This window comes from Sus scrofa, chromosome 15, assembly GCF_000003025.6.
Source record: "Sus scrofa isolate TJ Tabasco breed Duroc chromosome 15, Sscrofa11.1, whole genome shotgun sequence".
In the NCBI taxonomy this organism is placed as follows: Eukaryota; Metazoa; Chordata; class Mammalia; order Artiodactyla; family Suidae; genus Sus; species Sus scrofa.
The window spans coordinates 45634343-45653589 of NC_010457.5; the positions used below are offsets into that span (position 1 = coordinate 45634343).

Consider the following 19247-nt stretch of genomic DNA (forward strand, 5'->3'; position numbering starts at 1 on the left):
TGCTTTCCCTAAAATCAGATGATCCATAATAGCGCCGACTGTTCCTCCAAAAATCAGTATTAATATTTATGAACCTCAGCATTTTCCGTCTGCCAAACATCGTGTCAAACCATCAGGACGCGCGCACACACAGATCCCCTCCAGTCCTCATAAACATGCCCTCGAGAAAAACACACACGCACAGTCACAACTATTATTTGAAAAATGTTACCTCTCAGTGTGCTTTTTCACGCTACCAATACAATTCCGCAAGGCTTAAGTGTTGCTAGGGTGTGTGAAATGGAAATGAAAGCCCGTCAGTTGAATAATCGCAGGAGCAAAACTAAAAGTTACTCCCCGGCTTGCCTGAGAACAGTCCAGATCGAAAGCAAAACAAGGAGAGGAAACTGCGAAGCGCTGAGGCTGGAAATCCCCCCACCCCCCGCCCTCCTGCCAGCCTCGCTCCCTCCCTCCCTCCCTCCCTCGCTCCCCCCTCCTCCCTCCTCCCTCCTCCCTCCGCCCTTCCTCCCCAGTGTTTGTTTCAAGCTTGTGCAACCGGGAGGTGGAGGCGGAGGGAGGGCTCGAGCAGCCCGGCCGGGAGGTGCGGAAGTTCGCCGCCGCCGTTCATTGGCCGGCCGCACGGCTTTCATCATTTCTCGGAAAAGTCAATTTCATTTTCACTTCCCCACGACGCGGCAGCAGGAGCAACAAGCGGCTGCTCGCGAGTCTGTTGCTCGCACCTCCCGGCGCTCACACTCCCGCGCTCACACTCGAGCGGGGACCCGGGGGGTTACGGGCCGCGAGCTTGGGTTCCGGCCAGAAGCTGTTAACGGTAGGAGGGAAAGGCAGGTACCTACCTACCTGACTCTCCATCCTAAACGTAACCTGAGGGTGGGAAGGAAGGAGGAGGAGGACGTGCCGGGGAAGCAAAGCTCTTGCCATCCAGTTGGTGGGGCAGGTGTAAGAGACATCTAGAGCCTGTTTTCTGAGTGAATAAAAACTCACTTTGTAACACTTCCCACTTCAAGGAACAAAAGGAGCAATTAACCGACAAGATAGCATTACTTAGATATTAGTGCAATGACTGGGCCAAGGGGCCAAGTGTCGCGACGTCCTGCACTTTATTTGAACCCTTATCGGTAGTTGACAGTGTAACCCTTTGAGGGGCTGCCGGTCATCTGGGACACCGCCTGGAGCTCTTTTGGGGGGGCGATAAGAAAGGCCTTCCCCTAGTAAGTCAACAGCAGCACTCTCCCAGCCTGAGTGTGCAACGGAAGTGACCCTACTGCAGGATGAGATGGGCAAGGGTGATAGCTAATTTTCCTGAAAGAGTCTTCATGTGGCTGGTCCAGGATTGAGGTTTTATACTGTAGTACTTGCAGCCAGGTTCAAACTTGGCCTCTTTAACTTACTAGCTGGGCATCCTCCATCAAGTGGCTGAACCCGAGGCCTTAGTATTCAGTGCCTTGGCATGAGGATGAGTGAGAGAATGCAAGAATCCAGGCACAGCACTTGTCATGTTCAGGGTAAGTTAGCTCAAACTAAGACAATTCCCTGGGGACCTGCCACTTTGGGGTCCTTTGCTTTAAAGTATGGGTTCTTTCCTGCCATGCAGTTTCCTTGGCTCTCTCCCACACTTCTCTCCCCAACACATAAAGTCCCTTCCTGGGAGGTCACAGCTACATATATGTAAACACTGTTCTAAAAACGTAACTCCAAGAGTTCTTTTTTTAAAATTAATTGTTTATTTTTCCATTATAGTTGGTTTACAGTGTTCTGTCAATTTTCTACTGTACAGTAAAGTGACCCAGTCACACATACATATATACATTCTTTTTCTCACATTATCCTCCCTCACTCTCCATTACAAGTGACTAAATATAGTTCTCAGTGCTATACAGCAGGATCTCATTGCTTATCCGTTCCGAAGGCAATAGTTTGCATCCAAGAGTTCTTTTATAGTGCAGCAGGTTAAGGATCTGTCATTGTTACTACACTGGCTTGGATCACCACTGTGGGGCAGGTTGGATCCCTGGCCCAGCAATTTCTACAGGCCACAGGCTTGGCCAAAAAAATAAAAATAAAAAAATAACTCCAACACCCCTCTTTGTCACAGAAGTATTGAGTTCTATGGACAGGAAAAAGAAAACTATCTAAATATGCACATGTGGTAAGGAGACCACTGAGGGTTCAGGAACCTGCTCTGTGGCTGTGATCTCAGAAAGAGCTCTCCCATACATCATTATTTCTTATCCCCTCTCAAAGAATACCATGTGACACAGCCACTCGATTTCTTATTTCACAAAGCAATGACCACTATAGGTGATTAGAGTAATGAAATCCAAACTCTGTAGGACAGTTGTCACTCTACCCTCCCCCATGGAGCCAAGTTCAAAACCCGGTCATCCTTAATGTTTTCCTTGTCCCCACCACACATGCAATCAGTAATATCCTATTGACCTGTTTGTTGATGCTAATCTCAAGTATCTCTGGACCTGGCCCCCCTTCCCTATCCCCTTTGCATGGCCGTCATTCAGTGCAGTGGCTTCAGAACTAGGCTTTTGACATGGAATCCTCCAAGTTAACCTTCTTTTCCAGCCTCCTCTCCTGTTACTGTCCCCCACAAGCCCTACACCCCCCACTTGTCAAACCAGCTGTTATTCCTTTTTGTAAAACAAAAAGAGCCACCCTCTAGTTCTTTGTTTTATCCCTGGCACTGGTGCCCAGAACAGAGGCACTCAGCTACTTGTGATTTAAAAGTAACTTACCCTTGGTTCTCAAAGAATGTTTTAGACTTTATCAGAGCTTTTTTTCAGTATAAAGGTAACCGATATTTACTGTACAAAATGCAGAATGTACAGAAAAGTTGAAAGAAGGAAATATGGCGCCTTCAATCTCACCTAAGGCATAGACCTAGTGATATTTTTATGTATTTCCTTCTAATAATTTTTCTAAAGGGCCATTTCCAGTCCTCTTCTGCTCAGCATCTCTGTATCATTTAATAACTCCCGTCATGCTGCCTGATGCCTATGTGACATCCTTCTGCTCTGTTTTATTTCTTATTTCTTTGTTAGCTCCTCTTCTGTTGCCAGCCCCCTAAAGTATGGTGTTTCTAGACATTCTATCCTCAACCCTCCTATTTTCTCACTCTGCATCCTTTCTCTTTAGTGCTCTCATCCACACCCCAAACTTCAGATATTACATTTAGTGATAATTCCAAAATCTGTAACTTCTGAGCTCTGGATGCACTGACCACCTAGATGTTCCTCAGGTGCGACACATTATTTATGTCCAAAACTAAACTCTTAACATCTTGCCCTACCATCTTTTTCTTTTCTTTCTTTTTTTTAATGCCATAACCTGTGGCATATGGCGTTCCCAGGCTAGGGATTGAATAGGAGCTATAGCCGCCAGCCTACACCACAGTCACAGCAACATCAGATCCAAGCCGCATCTGCAACCTACATCAGAGCTCACGGCAACACCGGATCCTTAACCCACCAAGTGAGGCCAGGGATCGAACCTGCAACCTCATGAATCTTAGTTGGGTTCGTTAACCACTGAGCCACAATGGGAACTCCCCCCGTCATCTTGTATTTGTCACTTCACTAGCAAACCAGGAAACTGGGCACCAACTCCCCACCTTTCCTGAGCTCCTACAGCTCCCTGAGGCATGGGTTATCGTTTCCGATTTCCAGGTCCTTAAACTCATAAAGTATAGACTGAATTTCACTCTGTTCTTATGCCCTTGGATGTCAGTGCAGACTAAAGATGTAAATATGACACAAAAATCCACATGGCATTGTCATACACAGTCAAGAAATATTTCTAAGCCTTTTGACGAGATGCATGTAGTCATAAATCCCTGTGGAAAATGGATCATATAGCAAAAGAGAAGCTTTTTTTGAAGTCTCTGAAAATAAAAAACCTGACCAAACACCTTGGTCTAAAGCAAAAAAACGTTGTTTTATCAGTCTTGTAGAATGAAACTAGAGTGATCGCCTGAGTGAGGTGTGTTTATGTTTCACCTGTGGAATGGAACAGCCCAAAAGATGATCTACCTGGATGCTTTAGGACTCATTTTTCAAGGGAATCAAGAAAGAACAATGATTACTTGTCCATGTAGCAACTGATCTCTCCATAAATGAAATTTAAAGATACAATCAAGGTTAACCCCTTTTGAATTGTTTTCTAATTTACTTTTCTAATAAATAAGAATAGTTTGATAAAATCATCATTCAAGAAGCATTTATTGAATGCCCAAGAATTTTTTTTCTTTTTTTTTTTTTAGGGCTGCACCTGCAGCATATGGAGGTTCCCAGGCTAGGGGTCTAATCGGAGCTGTAGTGGCTGGCCTATGCAAGACAGCCTCAGCAACTCGGGATCTAACCGCCTCTGCAACCTACACCACAGCTCATAGCAACGTTGGATCCTTAATCTACTGAGCGAGGCCAGGAATAGAACCCATGTCCTCATAGATGCTAGTCAGGTTCGTTAAATGCTAAGCCACAATGGGAACTCTCCAAGAATTTTTCTTGTGAATAAAACCAATGAAAATCTCTGCCTTCCAAGAAGTCTCTTACAGTCTAATAAACTGGTTTTTTTTAATTTAAAATATTTTATTGCTAAAAAATATTAACCATCATTTGAGCCTTCAAAAGAGTCTCAATTTTTTTGCAGATGAATAGTCTTGCCTTGGTGATCAGGGAGGTGATTGCTGAAGGTTAGAGTGGCTGTGACATACAGTCTAGAGAACTGTAATGTTAATTTCTACTGCATCATCCTAGTAATGTGTGGACATCACCTCCATCTATAATCACAGTCTTTAGAACTGTACATCAAAGTTAAGAGTGTGGACCGTGATGGCATACTAACTAAAGCATAAAGTATTTATACCTGTGATTAAATCAGGAGATGCCCTAATTTTTTCCACAGTATTACTGGTACCACTTCTCTCCTGGCCACCAAGGACGTCTTCTATGTTTCTATACTTCAGCAGAGGTTATAAAATCAGGCAAAATGACTGTCCATACTTGCCAGAGCAGCTGGTCAATACAAAGCCATAGATTATAGTTTTGCTTGGCAAAGAATAGGATTGTGAAGTCCATGTTGACTACGCATACAGCCACATTAGAATTTTGTTGAAACAGTAGAACCACAAAGATGTTGAAAAAGCCATCAATCAAAGTTCAAGGACCATAGGCATCAAGTTGGAAAAATTTTGACTACTACCTCGTGTAATGGTTTCTTCCATTTTACTAGAAACTCCAAAATGAAGTTCATTTTGTTGCAATTCTCTGAAAATCATGGATTTAAACTAAGTAATATATTGCCCAATCCTTAGTAATAAATATTAATTTTGTCCTGTTCTTCTGAGGAAACGAGGGAAAAAATATTCTCTAAAAGTACCAGGATGTGTGTGTGTGTGTGTGTGTGTGTGTGTGTGTGTGTGTGTGTGTGTGTGTGTGTGCTGCCTGCGAGGGTGCGGTAGGTGATAAGGCAGAAATAGAGTTTTCTTGTCCAAAGGAAGGCTTTCAACTTTGAAAACTTCATAAATTGTTTTTGGCTATAATTTCTGTTTCATCCCAAATGGCTCTGAAATATTCCTTATTTCTCTAAGGTGACAAACTATTAAGTAGTGCTTTTTTTTTTTTTTTTTTGGCCACACCTGTGGCATTCCTCAGCCTGATGAAGCATCACCCCATCTCTGCCTTCATCTTCATGTAGTGTTCTCCCTGGATGTGCATCTGGATCCAAATTTCCCCTTTTTATTGGGACACTAGTCTTATTAGATTAGGAGCCGATCGTACTCTAATAGGATCTCACCTTAATCCACCACACCTGCGAAGACGATCTGAGGTGCTGGGGCTTAGAATTTCAACATATCAATTTTGAGAGGGACACACTTCAACCCGTAACAGATGTGAATTGTGTGATGAAGCCCCAGGCAGGGGAAAGAGCAGGGTCAGAGGCCCCGAGAAGCAAAAGGGTCTGGCACATTCTGGAAACCAAAAGAAGGTGAATGTGATGTAAGAGTCGTGAATGCGGAAGAAGGCACAGGCAGAGGTCAGGTGGGCAGAGGCCAAATCAAGGAGTTTGGGTTTTATTCAAAGATCAATGGGAAGATTTTGAAGGATTCTGTGGTTTTTAAAAGGCAGGCGGGTGTTCCCATCGAGGCTCATCACTTAACAAACCCGACCGGTATGTAGGAGGATACGGGTTTGACCCTGGCTTTGATCAGTGGGTTAAGGATCTGGTGTTGCCATGAGCCGTGGTGTAGGTTGCAGATGTGGCTTGGATGTGGTGTTGCTGTGGTTGTGGCGTAGGCCAGTAGCTGCAGCTCTGATTTGACCCCTAGCCTGGGAATTTCCATACGCCGTGGGTGCGGCCCTAAAAAGACCCCCCCAAAAAACCCAAAAAAGCCATGATATAAATTTCCCAATTGTCTCCTTAACACCAATGAAAGGCAAGGATTTCTTAATTTGTGGATTTCTGAGAAGAATTTGTAATTGTTCTATCACTGCCCTCTTAGTTCATTCATTACATGATGAATTTGTTAAGGAAACACAACACATAAAGATATTTTGAAACAGTTTAATCTTTTTTGTCATTTCTTTTTGCATTCCTAAGTTAAAGTGTTTCCCTTTAACTTTCTGATTTTCTTTTTTTTCCCTTTTTTTTCTTTTTCTTTCTGTCTTTCTCTCTCTCTCTCTCTCTCTTTTTTTTTTTTTTTTTTTTTTTTTTTGCTTTTTAGGGCCACATTTGCGACATATGGATGTTCCCAGGGTAGGGGTCAAATTGGAGCTACAGCTGCTGGCCTGCACCACAGCCACAGCAATGCTGGATCCTTAACCCACTGAGGAAGGCCGGGGATTGAACCCAAGTCCTCATGGACACTAGTCAGCTTCATTACCACTGAGCCACAACGGGAACTCCCATCTTTATGGTATATCTTGATGAGAAAATTTCATCTTTTCAGGGATGCAGAACTGACAGAATCATGACCACTTGTTTCACTAAGTATGTGGTTCATATTATGCTTTCATGACACTTTTGGACAAGCTTCTCCCCTTATCGAGATACTGGAGGAACATTACCCTAACCCTGTCATCTGTCACAAGGCTTACAAATATTTTACCATATCTGCACTCTTATTGGTACTTTTGCTTGTGATGAACTTAAGTATGATAGTAGAAAATGTATATGCCATTGAGGGTAAAAGGAAAAGAAAGTTTTATATGTACAGTAAGATGACCCCAAAAAGGTTGACATATGGTGAAAAGGAACTACACCAAAACAGTAATAGTGATTGTCTTTGAGTGATAAAATCATGGGTGATTTATTTTCCTATTGAAAAATTAACATTTTAAGAATAGCTTTTCCTTTAATTAATGTAAAATTTTAAGTACATTTTTATTGGTGATTTCAGAAAATTATTTCTTGATATGCTTATGATTTTTATATAAATGACATACATTTAAGATAGTTTCTTCCACTGGACTTCAAAAAAGAAAGCACTGGTTAATATATCTTATATCTTACACTACATTCTTATAAGAATTTTTAAATCTTTTTTTGTTTGTTTTGTTTTTTTAGGGCTGCACCCGTGGCATATGGATGTTCCCAGGCTGCAGGTTGAATTGGAACTACAGCTGCTGGCCTACACCACAGCCACAGCCACAGGGGATCCGAGCTGTGTCTGCGACTACACCACAGCTCATGGCAGTGTCAGATCTCTGACTGACTGACTGAGGCCAGGCATAGAACCCACATCCTCATGGATACTAGCTGGATTCATTTCCACTGTGCCACAACGGGAGCTCCAGAATTTTAAAATCTTTATCTAAAAGATATTTTTCTCTACAAAAGCTATATGGTTTCTCCCAGTCTTTTATTTTATCAAACTATTCATTTTTAATGACTCTCCAAAGGAATGTATAAAAACAAACATAAATTAATGTGCGCAGATCAATGGCTATTAATATGTGATACATCCCATGACTGTTATTAATATTTAAATAAGATTTTGCTTTGATTCACATCATGTTTTAAATATGCTATTTGAAAAAAGACTAAGAATTAAGAGAAATCTATAACAACCAAAGAATCTTTTCTACTTGTAAAGTTTCATTTCATTTGTATGCAAGAATATTACTATATTCTTAGCAATCAAATCCAAATTCATAGATCTCAAACCTGAATAAGGACTCTAAGAAAAATATCAAACTTTAAAATTATTTTCTTTATTGCCTTTCTTCTTTCTGGCACTTTCACATTTAGTCATTGTATTTCCTATTTTGCTTGCTCAACTTCCACATACTACAAGATTAGCAAAAGGGACAGAAAACAACTTATTTGAGGGCAGCGAAGGGAAGGATGGGTCCCCCCCACCCTCTCTCTCTCTCTCACACACACACCCCACAGAGCAGAGGAGGGTTTTCTGCGTGCAGAAACTCAATTCAGAAGACTTTTCCCACAGAAATAGTAAGAAACCATGATGTACGAGTGTACAGTTTTCCTTTATTATTATTATGGGTTAAAATAAGAGCTCGTGAGCTGACCCTTGGATACGCTGTTTTCTAACCTTGTACATGTGCGAAACTTGCATTCGGAAATCTAGACAGCTGTTTTTCAAATGACACCATGAGGGCACAGTGGGTTGTGTGGGGCTGGGGCTGTCCACTCACCTCCGCAAGACCGTCCTCAGTGATTGGACGACTTATCTGTCATGACAAAATCAGAAAGAATGTGAACGTCTGTCACTAACCGAATGATTGAATAAACGGGTTGATCCATTCTGTGGGATGTTATGCACCAATAAAAAAGAACAAATTAAGAACGTCTGCTGTTCTGTACAGGGGACCAGGACACATTATAAAGAATGAAATCAAGATGCAAAGAAATATTCACTTTTTTTTTTTTTGCCTTTTCTAGGGTCACTCCTGCGGCATATGGGGGTTCCCAGGCTAGGGGTCTAATCAGAGCTGTAGCCACCGGCCACACCAGAGCCACAGCAACGTGGGATCCGAGCCTCATCTGCAACCTACACCACAGCTCACGGCAATGCCAGATCCTTAAGCCACTGAGCAAGGCCAGGGATCAAACCTGCAACCCCATGGTTCCTAGTCAGATTTGTTAACCACTGCACCACGACGGGAACTCCCAAGAAATGTTCACATTTTGATCGCCTTTTTGCAAAGACAACAGTGAACCCACCCCTGCCCCCCACAAAATTTTTGAATTTGAAAGGATAAAGGTAAAAAGGATAAAGGCATGGATACAAAGCTGTTAATATTGTTCACCTTACGAACAGGTGGGTTGCTAATTTTTTCTTTATTTTTGTATGGGGGGGAATGCTAATTTTAAAACCAAATGAAAATTTGGAAACACAGACCAGATTAAAGAGAAAAATTGAAACCACTTTGATTTTTAATTTCTGTTTTGTTAGGTATTACGTGTGTGTGAGAAAGAGAACTGCCCTTGATAATTCATTATAAATAAACTTTTCTTGACTGTCCACTATTTTTATGTCACTTGGGGCCCTTCTGGCAAGAGGATTTTAGCCCAGAGCCACCCAGACCCACAATGGAAACACGTTTAAACCGGCTGGTGTTTCACTTCCCTGTGGGACCTGCCTGCTCTCCCTGTGGGAAAGGCCCTGAGTAGACTTCTGTGTATTTTCCGCTACCTACATGATAAGGAGGAGTTTCCTAAAGTGTAAAACCGTGGGAATAAAGGCTGCTGCTCTCATGCCAGCTTGAGCCCTGTTCTTGTTAGGGGTCCTCTGCCTCACCTCGGTGAATTCTCCTACATCAGCTGAAAGAACCGCTCAGCTGCCCTCCAGCAGGCTGGATGCACTCACAGGAGGGCACCCGGCAGCTGGTAGAGTCTGGCCCCAGGGGACACGTCAAGAAATGCTGTGTATGGAGTTCCCGCCGTGGCTCAGCGGAAACAAACCCAACTTAGTATCCATGAGGATGGGGTTCAATCCTTGGTTAAGGATCTGGTGTTGTTGTAAGCTGCAGTGTAGCTTGCATCTGGCATGGCTGTGGCTGTGGTGCAGCTCTGATTTGGCCTCTGGCCTGGGAACTTCCACCTGACAAGGTGTGCAGACCTAAAAAAGACCAAAAAAAAAAAAAAAAAAAAAAAAGTGCTGCATGTCCTTGGGCTCAAGGTTACTTGGACATCCGTGACATCAGTTTCATGGCCTGAGGAAAAGCAGGACCGTAGTTTTCTCTGTTCCTCTCCTGAAGATAGGTGTCCATTACATCAACATGACACATTCATCAGCCAAGCACAAAAGCAAGCAAATCTGCACAATACATGCCAAAGCACAGCAAGGACCGTGCTTTCCTTACCAAAGGAAAGGCTTCCCGGAGGTAATGGAATTTGACCTGTACCTGAAAGAACAGGTTACAAATAAAGGAGTAATTAAAAACAGATTCATGTGTGTGTGTGTGTGTGTGTGTGTGTGTGTACACTTAATAACCGGCTTTATAACATCCTTCACAGAAGGTTTTGGACTTTGAAATGTCCTCTCGTCCCACACAAACACCCATCTAATAAACCCATCTGGCCTATGGTCCAGGCCAGTTCTGTGTTGAGGTCAAAGGGATTTTGTTGAATTATACATTAATTATATTGGTATAGTTACAAAACTAGTTTTTTCAATTAAAAATTGGATATGGAGGGGTGGGGGTGGTAGAAAGACTCCTACATCCAACATGTGGAAGAAATATGTGCATTTAATAAGATCTCTAAGGCAGCTCTTCAGTCACTAAAACTACATGCTGAGAACTCTTTCCTTGAGATTCTTTAACTGATTCCACAGGAATGAAAGAGAAAAGTTATAGACACCAGACCAGTGCCTGCAGCTGTCAAGTCCTTGGATGCACTTAGGTTAGGGCGTATGTCAGTGGACAGGCCGATGTAATCTAGTGGACCTGCTCATGGCCACATTCACGATGTAAATAAGAGTAGCCTCAAGTTATTTGTTAACTCAGCATTCCACTCACAGGTTACTTTAATTACATGGCTGTGACTCTTCCATGATACCAATCAGCTAGTGAAAGCTAAAGAAAATATCTAATGTCCAGATGTTCAGCTTGTGGTCATGTAGGCAAAACACCTGGGCCCTAAACTAGTATTTTATCCAGATGATGACCTACAACTCTTTTTCTATACAGTTTATTTCTTCCTATTTGCCAATATAAAGCTCAAATGAGTTTAAAATTTAATTCATCTCCAAGTTCAGACTTTAATGAAACAAAAATAAAAAGAACTATAAGAATTCATAACATGGCAAGTCATGTTTTTTGCTACAAAAACGTGGGGGGACTGGTTTCAGACTGACAAGAGTAAAGACATAGCCACTCAACCATCTTCTCTCAAAATACACCAAGAAACATCAAAGAGAATAGGTTAAAAAAATGCATATGATCATTAGGAAACTAACAAATGTCTGTACCCACGATATATGGAGACAGAATTTGGAAAGAGGAAATCAAAGACGGAGCAGAGAGAAGGAAAGTCAAACCTTAGTGTCTGCAAAGAAAGTTGGAGGAATATCTATGAGCTAATTTTCCATACAGAACCCAGAACAGCACAGGAATGGGGGAAACTGGGCAGGGGGCAGCAAGATTAAATTGACCCCCCTAGTTCTCCACCCCCATCCAGTTCCCAAGCTGTATGTTGACTTCTCTTCTCCTCCAGACACTGAAGTGAGCAGAGGTGGAGTTCTATCTGAAGTAAAAGAATTCAGGGAGTCTGTGTATGGAACAGTGAATTCTCCATTTCCTTTCTACTGCTCAGACCCAGATCACCCAGAGTAAAATTCCAAGAGAGGAGATTGGAGGGTGCTACCCCAGAGAAAATACTCGCAGTGATATTTTCAGAGCCTCAGTAAAGACATCAACTGCCACCCCCACCCCCCTCCGTTTGCCTCAGTGAAGACCTCCAGTGAATAAGACCAACACATGTATACAGAGCTTCTGGTCAGCTCAGCTTTTTGGTGATTTACTGTTAACGGAGAACACTGAAGGGCTAAGAGACACTCTAATATAACCATGATGAAAACAAACAGAATAAAGAACTCAGAGGAAACAAAGATGATTAGGAAAGAAAATATCAAAAAAGTTTAATATCATTAAAGATATGGGAGAAGATAGTGCATCAACAAAATAAGAGCAAAATGATATAAAAAGGAACAATTAGAGAATAAGAAAAAGTTTCTAGAAATTAAAAATATGACAGAAATTTTAAAAAGTCTGTAGAATAATTGGAAGATAAAGTGAAGTAAATCTCAATATAAAGTATAATAAAATGGTAAAGAAATGGACAAAAGGAAAAATAAGAAAAAATGGATACTCAATGCAAGAGATCCAATATATAGTAGAAATGCTACAAAATAAGAATTGATGGAGTTCCCATCATGGCTCAGTGGTTAACGAATCCGACTAGGAGCCATGAGGTTGCAGGTTCGATCCCTGGCCTCGCTAAGTGGGTTAAGGATCTGGCATTGCTGTGAGCTCTGGTGTAGGCTGGCGGCTACAGCTCCGATTAGACCCCTAGCCTGGGAATGTCCATATGGCATGGATGGGGCCCTAGAAAAAACAAAACAAAACAAAAAGAAATTCTACAAAATAAGAATTGAGACAGGAAATTAGCAGAGGCATAAGAAAATTACTCAGGAAAATTTGAGGAACATGATTTTCCAAATTTAAAAGGCACTACAATGTCTAGCACAATATGTAAATGAAGATATGATGACATGATGTGAATACTTTTTTTTTTTAAGTGCTGAACCCATAGCATATGGAAGCTCCCAGGCTAGGGGTTGAGACAGAGCTGCAGTTGTTGGCTTGTGCCACAGCCACAGCAACACCAGGGCCGAGCTGTGTCTGTGACCTACACCACAGCTCATGGCAACGCTGGATCCTGAATGCTCTGATCGAGGCCAGGGATCAAACCCTTGTCTCATGGATTCATTACTGTGGAGCCACGACAGGAACACCTGTGATGTGAAGATCTAAATCAAGACATCTCACAATTAAGAAATGAAGAGACAGTTTGGAAGTAAAAGAGTAATAAGGACTAGACAACCTGCAATAAACAACTAGAAAACTGGATAAAACAAATGAAACAACTGTTTTTCAGGCATTGAGCAATAGGCAGCATGGTTCAATGATCCTCGAGAAAAGGGAACCAAATAAAAGGAGCCCTGCACTTTCTGTTGGAGACAATTTCTATACTGCTATTGCAGGGATAGGGGACCCAAATAGAACCGGGGAAGAAATTGAGGAAACAAAGATCAGACATCAGAGAGGCTTAGGCAGCTGGAAGCCATTAGGCAGAGTTCTCAAAAAGAGGTGGTAATATAGAAAAAGAGCTTCAGGAGTTCCCATCATGGCTTAGTGGGTTAAGATCCAACTAGTACCCATGAAGACAAGAGTTCGATCCCTGGCCATGCTCAGTGGGTTAAGTATCTGGCATTGCCGTGACCTGAGGTGTAGGTCAAAGGCTCAGATCTGGCATTGCCGTGGCTGTGGTGTAAGCTGACAGCTATACCTCGGATTAGCCTCCTCACCTGGGAACTTCCATATGCAGTGATTGTGGCCCTAAAAAGCCAAAAAAAAAAAAAAAAAAAAAAAAGAAGGGAGGAAGGAAGGAAGAGCAGAATGAAGGAAGCTTCAGAAATTTGGATGGTCCCCACTAGTGTTTGCTGACTACTGACTAGGAATGTGGAAACAGGTACTCCAAAAGGCTGGATAAAGAATGATGGAGCATGGTAAACAAAATATTCCCAGAGCTTACACAGACCTTGGAATGGATCAAATTCCCAACAGGCAGAAGGGAGAGGCCTTAGTGATCATCCAAGGTATTTATGCCTCTCTGTTAGGGCTGAACAAACCCTGGAGTGAAGCCACTTTCTACATGTCTTATAAAAATTAAAAACAGATTCCGAAGGGATAAAGCTGAAATGCAAGTAAAATGTCTTGCTTAGAACAAAGCCAAAAACTCATTAAAGACAAAAAACCAAACAACAGTTCAGACATTCAGCTACACAAAATACACAATGTCTAAAATCTAATAAAAAATTACTAAACATGCCAAGACGTAAGGAAATATGACCCACAATCAAGGGGGAAAAAGCAATATGAAGAGGTTTAAAAAAAAAAAAAAAGCCAGAGCTGATGAAACTAACAGACAAATTTTTTCAAAGCTCTTATCATTGTGAACACGTATTTAAAGGAAAATATGAACTTAATGAGAAAAAAATGGAAGATAATGAAAAGAACCAATGAAAATTCTAAGATAAAAATACACCATCTGAAAGGAGAGTGTAACTGGATGAACCCAGAACCAGATCTTGGTTTCCAAGTCCATTCTTCAAAAAAAAAAAAAAAAACCCAGAGCTTCTTAGAGATATGAGACTCTAGGGCTGATGCAAGGAATACACAAAGATGACCTTCGGTGGGCGGGGCAGGGGGGGGAAATAGAGGGATGTCAAAGGGACACGGGAACCAACTGAAAGGTCTATACTGAAACAATTTGAACAACAACCAAAAAAAAAAAAAAGAAAGAAAAAGAAGAAGAAAAGAAAGAGTATTGGATTATAACCCAATTTATATTTATAAAATAAATATCTATGAGTCCACATATATAAATCGATAACAAACAAATAAATGCAAATACTCATATAGAAGAATTTCAGATCATTTTATCTAGGTTCCACTCCCTCGAGGAGATAGAGCATAACTCCCATCCCTTAAGGGTGAGATGCACATAGTGAATTCTTTCCAAAAAGCACACTGTGGAAATAGGGGCTAAGGAAACTTTAAAGTGGAGAAACTTGACAAAACTCTCCCTCAGCCGAGTAATCAAAGTGAACATCATCAGTGATGATCATGTTGAGAGCATAAACCCCTAATATGATGTAATGAGAATAACTCTGTGGCCTTCCTCTGAAAAACCCCTAACTCCAATGTACAATACAGAGTAATGGCCTCAAAAATGTCCATATTCTAAATCTCAGAATGTATTACCTTATGGGAAAAGGACTTGGCAGGCAAGATTAAGGATATAGACTTGTGGAGTTCCCATCTTGGCGCAGGTGAAAGGAATCCAACTAGGAACCATGAGGTTGTGGGTCGATCCCTGGCCCTCGCTCAGTGGGTTAAGGATCCAGCATTGCCATGAGCTGTGGTGTAGGTCGCAGACATGGTTCGAATCCCATGTTGCTGTGGCTGTGTTATAGGCTGAAGGCTACAGCTCCAATTAGAGCCCCTAGCCTGAGAACTTCCATACGCCGTGGGTGCAGCTGTAAAAAGACAATTAAAAAAAAAAAAAAAAAAAAAGGATACAGACTTGAGATGTGGAGGATTGTCCTGGATTATCTGGGTGAACCCAATCTAATCACATGAGTCCTTAGAAGTGGACAGCTTTTACTGCTCTGTCCCCAGAGATAGAGAGATGTGACGATGGAATTAGGGTCAGAGACTGAAGGGTCAGGGAGAGTCGCTCAGTTCCTAGATGAAGGGCCACCAGCCAAGGAACTGTAGATGGCCTTTAGAATCAAAAGGCAAGGACACAGAATCTCCCAGAACTTCCAAAAAGGAACACAGCCCTGCTGCCACTTTGATATTGGCCTAGGGAGACTCATGTCAGATTTCTGACCAAGAAAATGGTAATGCATTTATGTTTTGTAATTTAAGCCACCAAGTTTGTAGTAATTTGTTAGCACAGCAATAAAGAAACTAATACTTTCACTCTCACCATGAGGAAAATTCATACCAACCCAAACTGAGGGACATTCCACAAAATACCTTCTCAAACTCTCAAAACCATCCAAGACAAAGAAGTAGGAGAAACTGTCACGACCTGGGGAAGAAGCCTAAGGAGACACAATAACTATAAGCAATGTGACACCCTAGATGTGAAAAAGGACATTAGGTAAAAACTGAGAAAGTCTGAATGAAGTATGGACTTTAGTTAATAGGTAACCTATCAGTGTTGGTTCATTAGTAGTAACAAATGTACCATGGCAATGTAAATGTGAGCAAGAGGGAAAACTGGGTGAGAAGTTTACAGGAACTCCCTGTATGATCTTTGTAATTTTTCTGTCAATCTAAGACTCTTCTAAAATAAAATTTTATTGGTGTTCCCATCGTGGCTCAGTGATTAATGAATCCGACTAGGAACCATGAGGTTGAGGGTTCAATCCCTGGCTTCGCTCAGTGGGTTAAGGATCTGGTATTGCCATGAGCTGTGGTATAGGTCGCAGACGTGGCTTGGATCTGGCGTTGCTGTGGCTTTGGCGTAGGCCGGTGGCTATAGCTCTGATTAGAGCCCTAGCCTGGGAACCTCCATATGCTGCAGGTGCAGCCCTAGAAAGGCAAAAAGACAAAAAAAAATAATAATAATAATAATAAAAATAAAAATAAATAAATAAATAAATAAATAAAAGTTTATTTTAAAAAATTCTCTGGATAGGAAAAGCAGAAGATTAGGCACAAAGGGCCAGGGAATATGAAGTGATAGCAATATAATCTATCCATAATGAAGCAATAGAGATTAAAAAACAAACAAACAAAAAAAACTGAGGAGTTCCCATTGTGGCTCAGCGGAAATGAATATGACTAGTATTCATGAGGATGCAGGTTCAATCCCTGGCCGCGAACTCAGTAGGTTAAGGATCCAGCGTTGCCATGAACTGTGGTTTATGTGGTGTAGATTGAAGACGAGGCTTGGATCTGGTGTCCTTGTGGCTGTGGCATAGGCTAGTAGCTAAAGCTCTGATTCGACCCCTAGCCTAGGAACCTCCATATGCTGGGGGTGCGGCCCTAAGAAAAAAAAAAGATTAAATAAAAAAGTCTGAAAGAAAAAATAGAGAACGAGTGACCATTTGGGACAATGCAAAGCAATGTGACATGTATCTATAACTGAAATCCAAGTAATAGAGAAGGGGGGGGAGGCAGAAAAACATCTTTGAGGAAATAATGACCAAAAAAATTCAAGTTTGATAAAAACCATAGATGCAAAATCTCAACAAATCTTAGGCAGGACCATCAATCAAACAATAAAACACAGTGAGGCATATCATAACCAAATTTCTGAAAACACACGATCAAGAGAAAAATCTTAAGAGCAGCCAGAGAAGAAAAAGATATTACATAAAAAGGAACAAAAATAAAGATGACAGCTGACTTAGTTAAAGATCTGGAAATAAGGTCATTCTGGGTCATTCTGGTGGGCCCTCAATCCAAAGACAAGTGTCCTTAGAAATGACAGAAAAGACACATCCATATGAAGACAAAGGCAGGACTATAGTGATAATACCGCAAGCCAAGGGATGCTTGGAGCCTCCAAAAACTGGAAGAAGCGAGAAATACTCTCAGAAACCAAGAATATGGTCATATTTATGCTTTTGCTGTGTATATAATATTAATAACTACTGATTAGCCACCTCTCCTTGCTAAGTACACAAAAACATATAGGTATAAAATATTTAACCCTACAACTGTGTACTAAACATCCAGATTCCAGGCTGATTAGATTTTTATCATCCCTTATCTCAACCTCAGGTCTTTTATCATCCCTTATCTTAACCCCATATGGGGTCCAGGGTGATGCATCCCCTTTCCCAAGTCAATAATTTGCCAATATCAGGCAAATTCCTGACAGTTTCTTACATTTTTATGCCAATTCATGCCAGGTGAGAAACTGGGAGAACATGGAAAGAAGCATATAAGCCAGTTTTGTTATTAACTCTGGCAAAATGATCAAGTAAGCTTGTTTTTTTCTCTCTCTCTCTATACCCAAGGATAATTTTTATTTTTTGTTTTTATTTTTTATTACCAATGAATTTATTACATTTATAGTTGTACAATGATCATCACAATCCAATTTTATAGGATTTCCATCCCACAACCCCAGCGCATCCCCTCACCCCCCAAACTCTCTCCTTTGAAGACCATAAGTTTTTCAAAGTCTGAGTCAGCATCTATTCTGCAAAGAAGTTCAGTCTGTCCTTTTTTCAGATTCCACATGTCAGTGAAAGCATTTGATGTTGGTGTCTCATTGTATGGCTGACTTCACTTAGCATGATTTCTAGGTCTCTCCATGTTGCTAAAAATGCTATTTCATTCCTTTTAATAGCTGAGTAATATTCCATTGTGTATATGTACCACATCTTCTTGATTCATTCCTCTGTCGATGTACATTTAGGTTGTTTCCATGTCTTGGCTATTGCAAAGAGTGCTGCAATGAACATCAGAGTACATGGTCTTTGGGAGTCACGGTTTTCTCTGGATAGATGCCCAGGAGTGGGATTGCTGGATCAAATGGTAGTTCTATTTTTCATTTTCTGAGGAATTCCCATACTGTTTTCCACAGTGGTTGCACCAATTTACAATCCCACCCACAGTGTAATAGGGTTCCTTTTTCTCCACACCCTCTCTAGTACTTATTGTTTGTAGACTTTTGGATGATGGCCATGCTGGCTGGTGTAAGGTGGTACCTCATGGTGGTTGATTTGCATTTCTCTAATAATGAGTGATGTTGAACATCTTTTCATGTGTTTTTTGGCCATCTGTATGTCTTCTTTGGAGAACTGTCTATTTAGATCTGCCCATTTTTTGATGGGTTGTTTGTTTTTTTGGTATGGAGCTGCAGAAGGTGTTTATAAATTTTGGCGATTAATCCCTTGTCAGTTAATTCATTTGCAAATTTTTTCTCCCATTCTGTGGGTTATCTCTTCATTTTGTTTAGGATTTCCTTTGCTGTGCAGAAACTTTTAACTTTGATTAGGTCCATTTGTTGATTTTTGTTTTTATCATCAATACTCTAAGAGGTGGATCTGAGAAGATGTTGCTGTCATTTATATCAGAGAATGTTTGGCCTATGTTTTCCTCTAAGAGTTTTAGAGTGTCTGGTCTTATATCTAGGTCTTTAATCCATTTGGAGTTTATTTTTGTGGATGGTGTTAGGGAGTGTTCTAATTTCACACTTTTCCATGTGGCTGTCCAGTTTTCCCAGCACCACTTATTGAAGGGGCTTTTCTCCATTGTATATTCTTGCCTCCTTTGTCATAGATTAGTTGGCTGTAGGTGCGTGGGTTTAAGTCTGGGCTTTCTACCCTGTTCCACTGATTTATATTTCTGTCTTTGTGCCAGTACCATACAGTTTTGATGATTGTTGCTTTGTAGTCTAGTCTGAAGTCAGGGAGCCTGATTCCTCCAGCTCCATTTTTCTTTTTCAGGATGTCTTTG

General features: G+C 41.2%; 1 protein-coding gene across 5 annotated transcripts in view; it reads right to left on the reverse strand.

Moving 5' to 3' along the window:
* The window catches only part of IRF2 (interferon regulatory factor 2), a 146463-nt gene that overhangs the window by 87564 nt on the left and 39652 nt on the right, over window positions 1-19247 (reverse strand). Inside the window, exon 1 of one of the 5 annotated variants that reach the window (XM_003359469.5) lies at window positions 212-428. The exons of 2 other annotated variants lie outside the window; for them this stretch is intronic. The gene's annotated coding sequence lies outside the window, so the exon portion shown is untranslated. Of the gene's footprint in view, window positions 1-211; window positions 429-19247 lie in introns of those variants that run through there. 2 more of the 5 variants (XM_005671703.3, XM_003483614.4) reach the window with 2 other exon arrangements.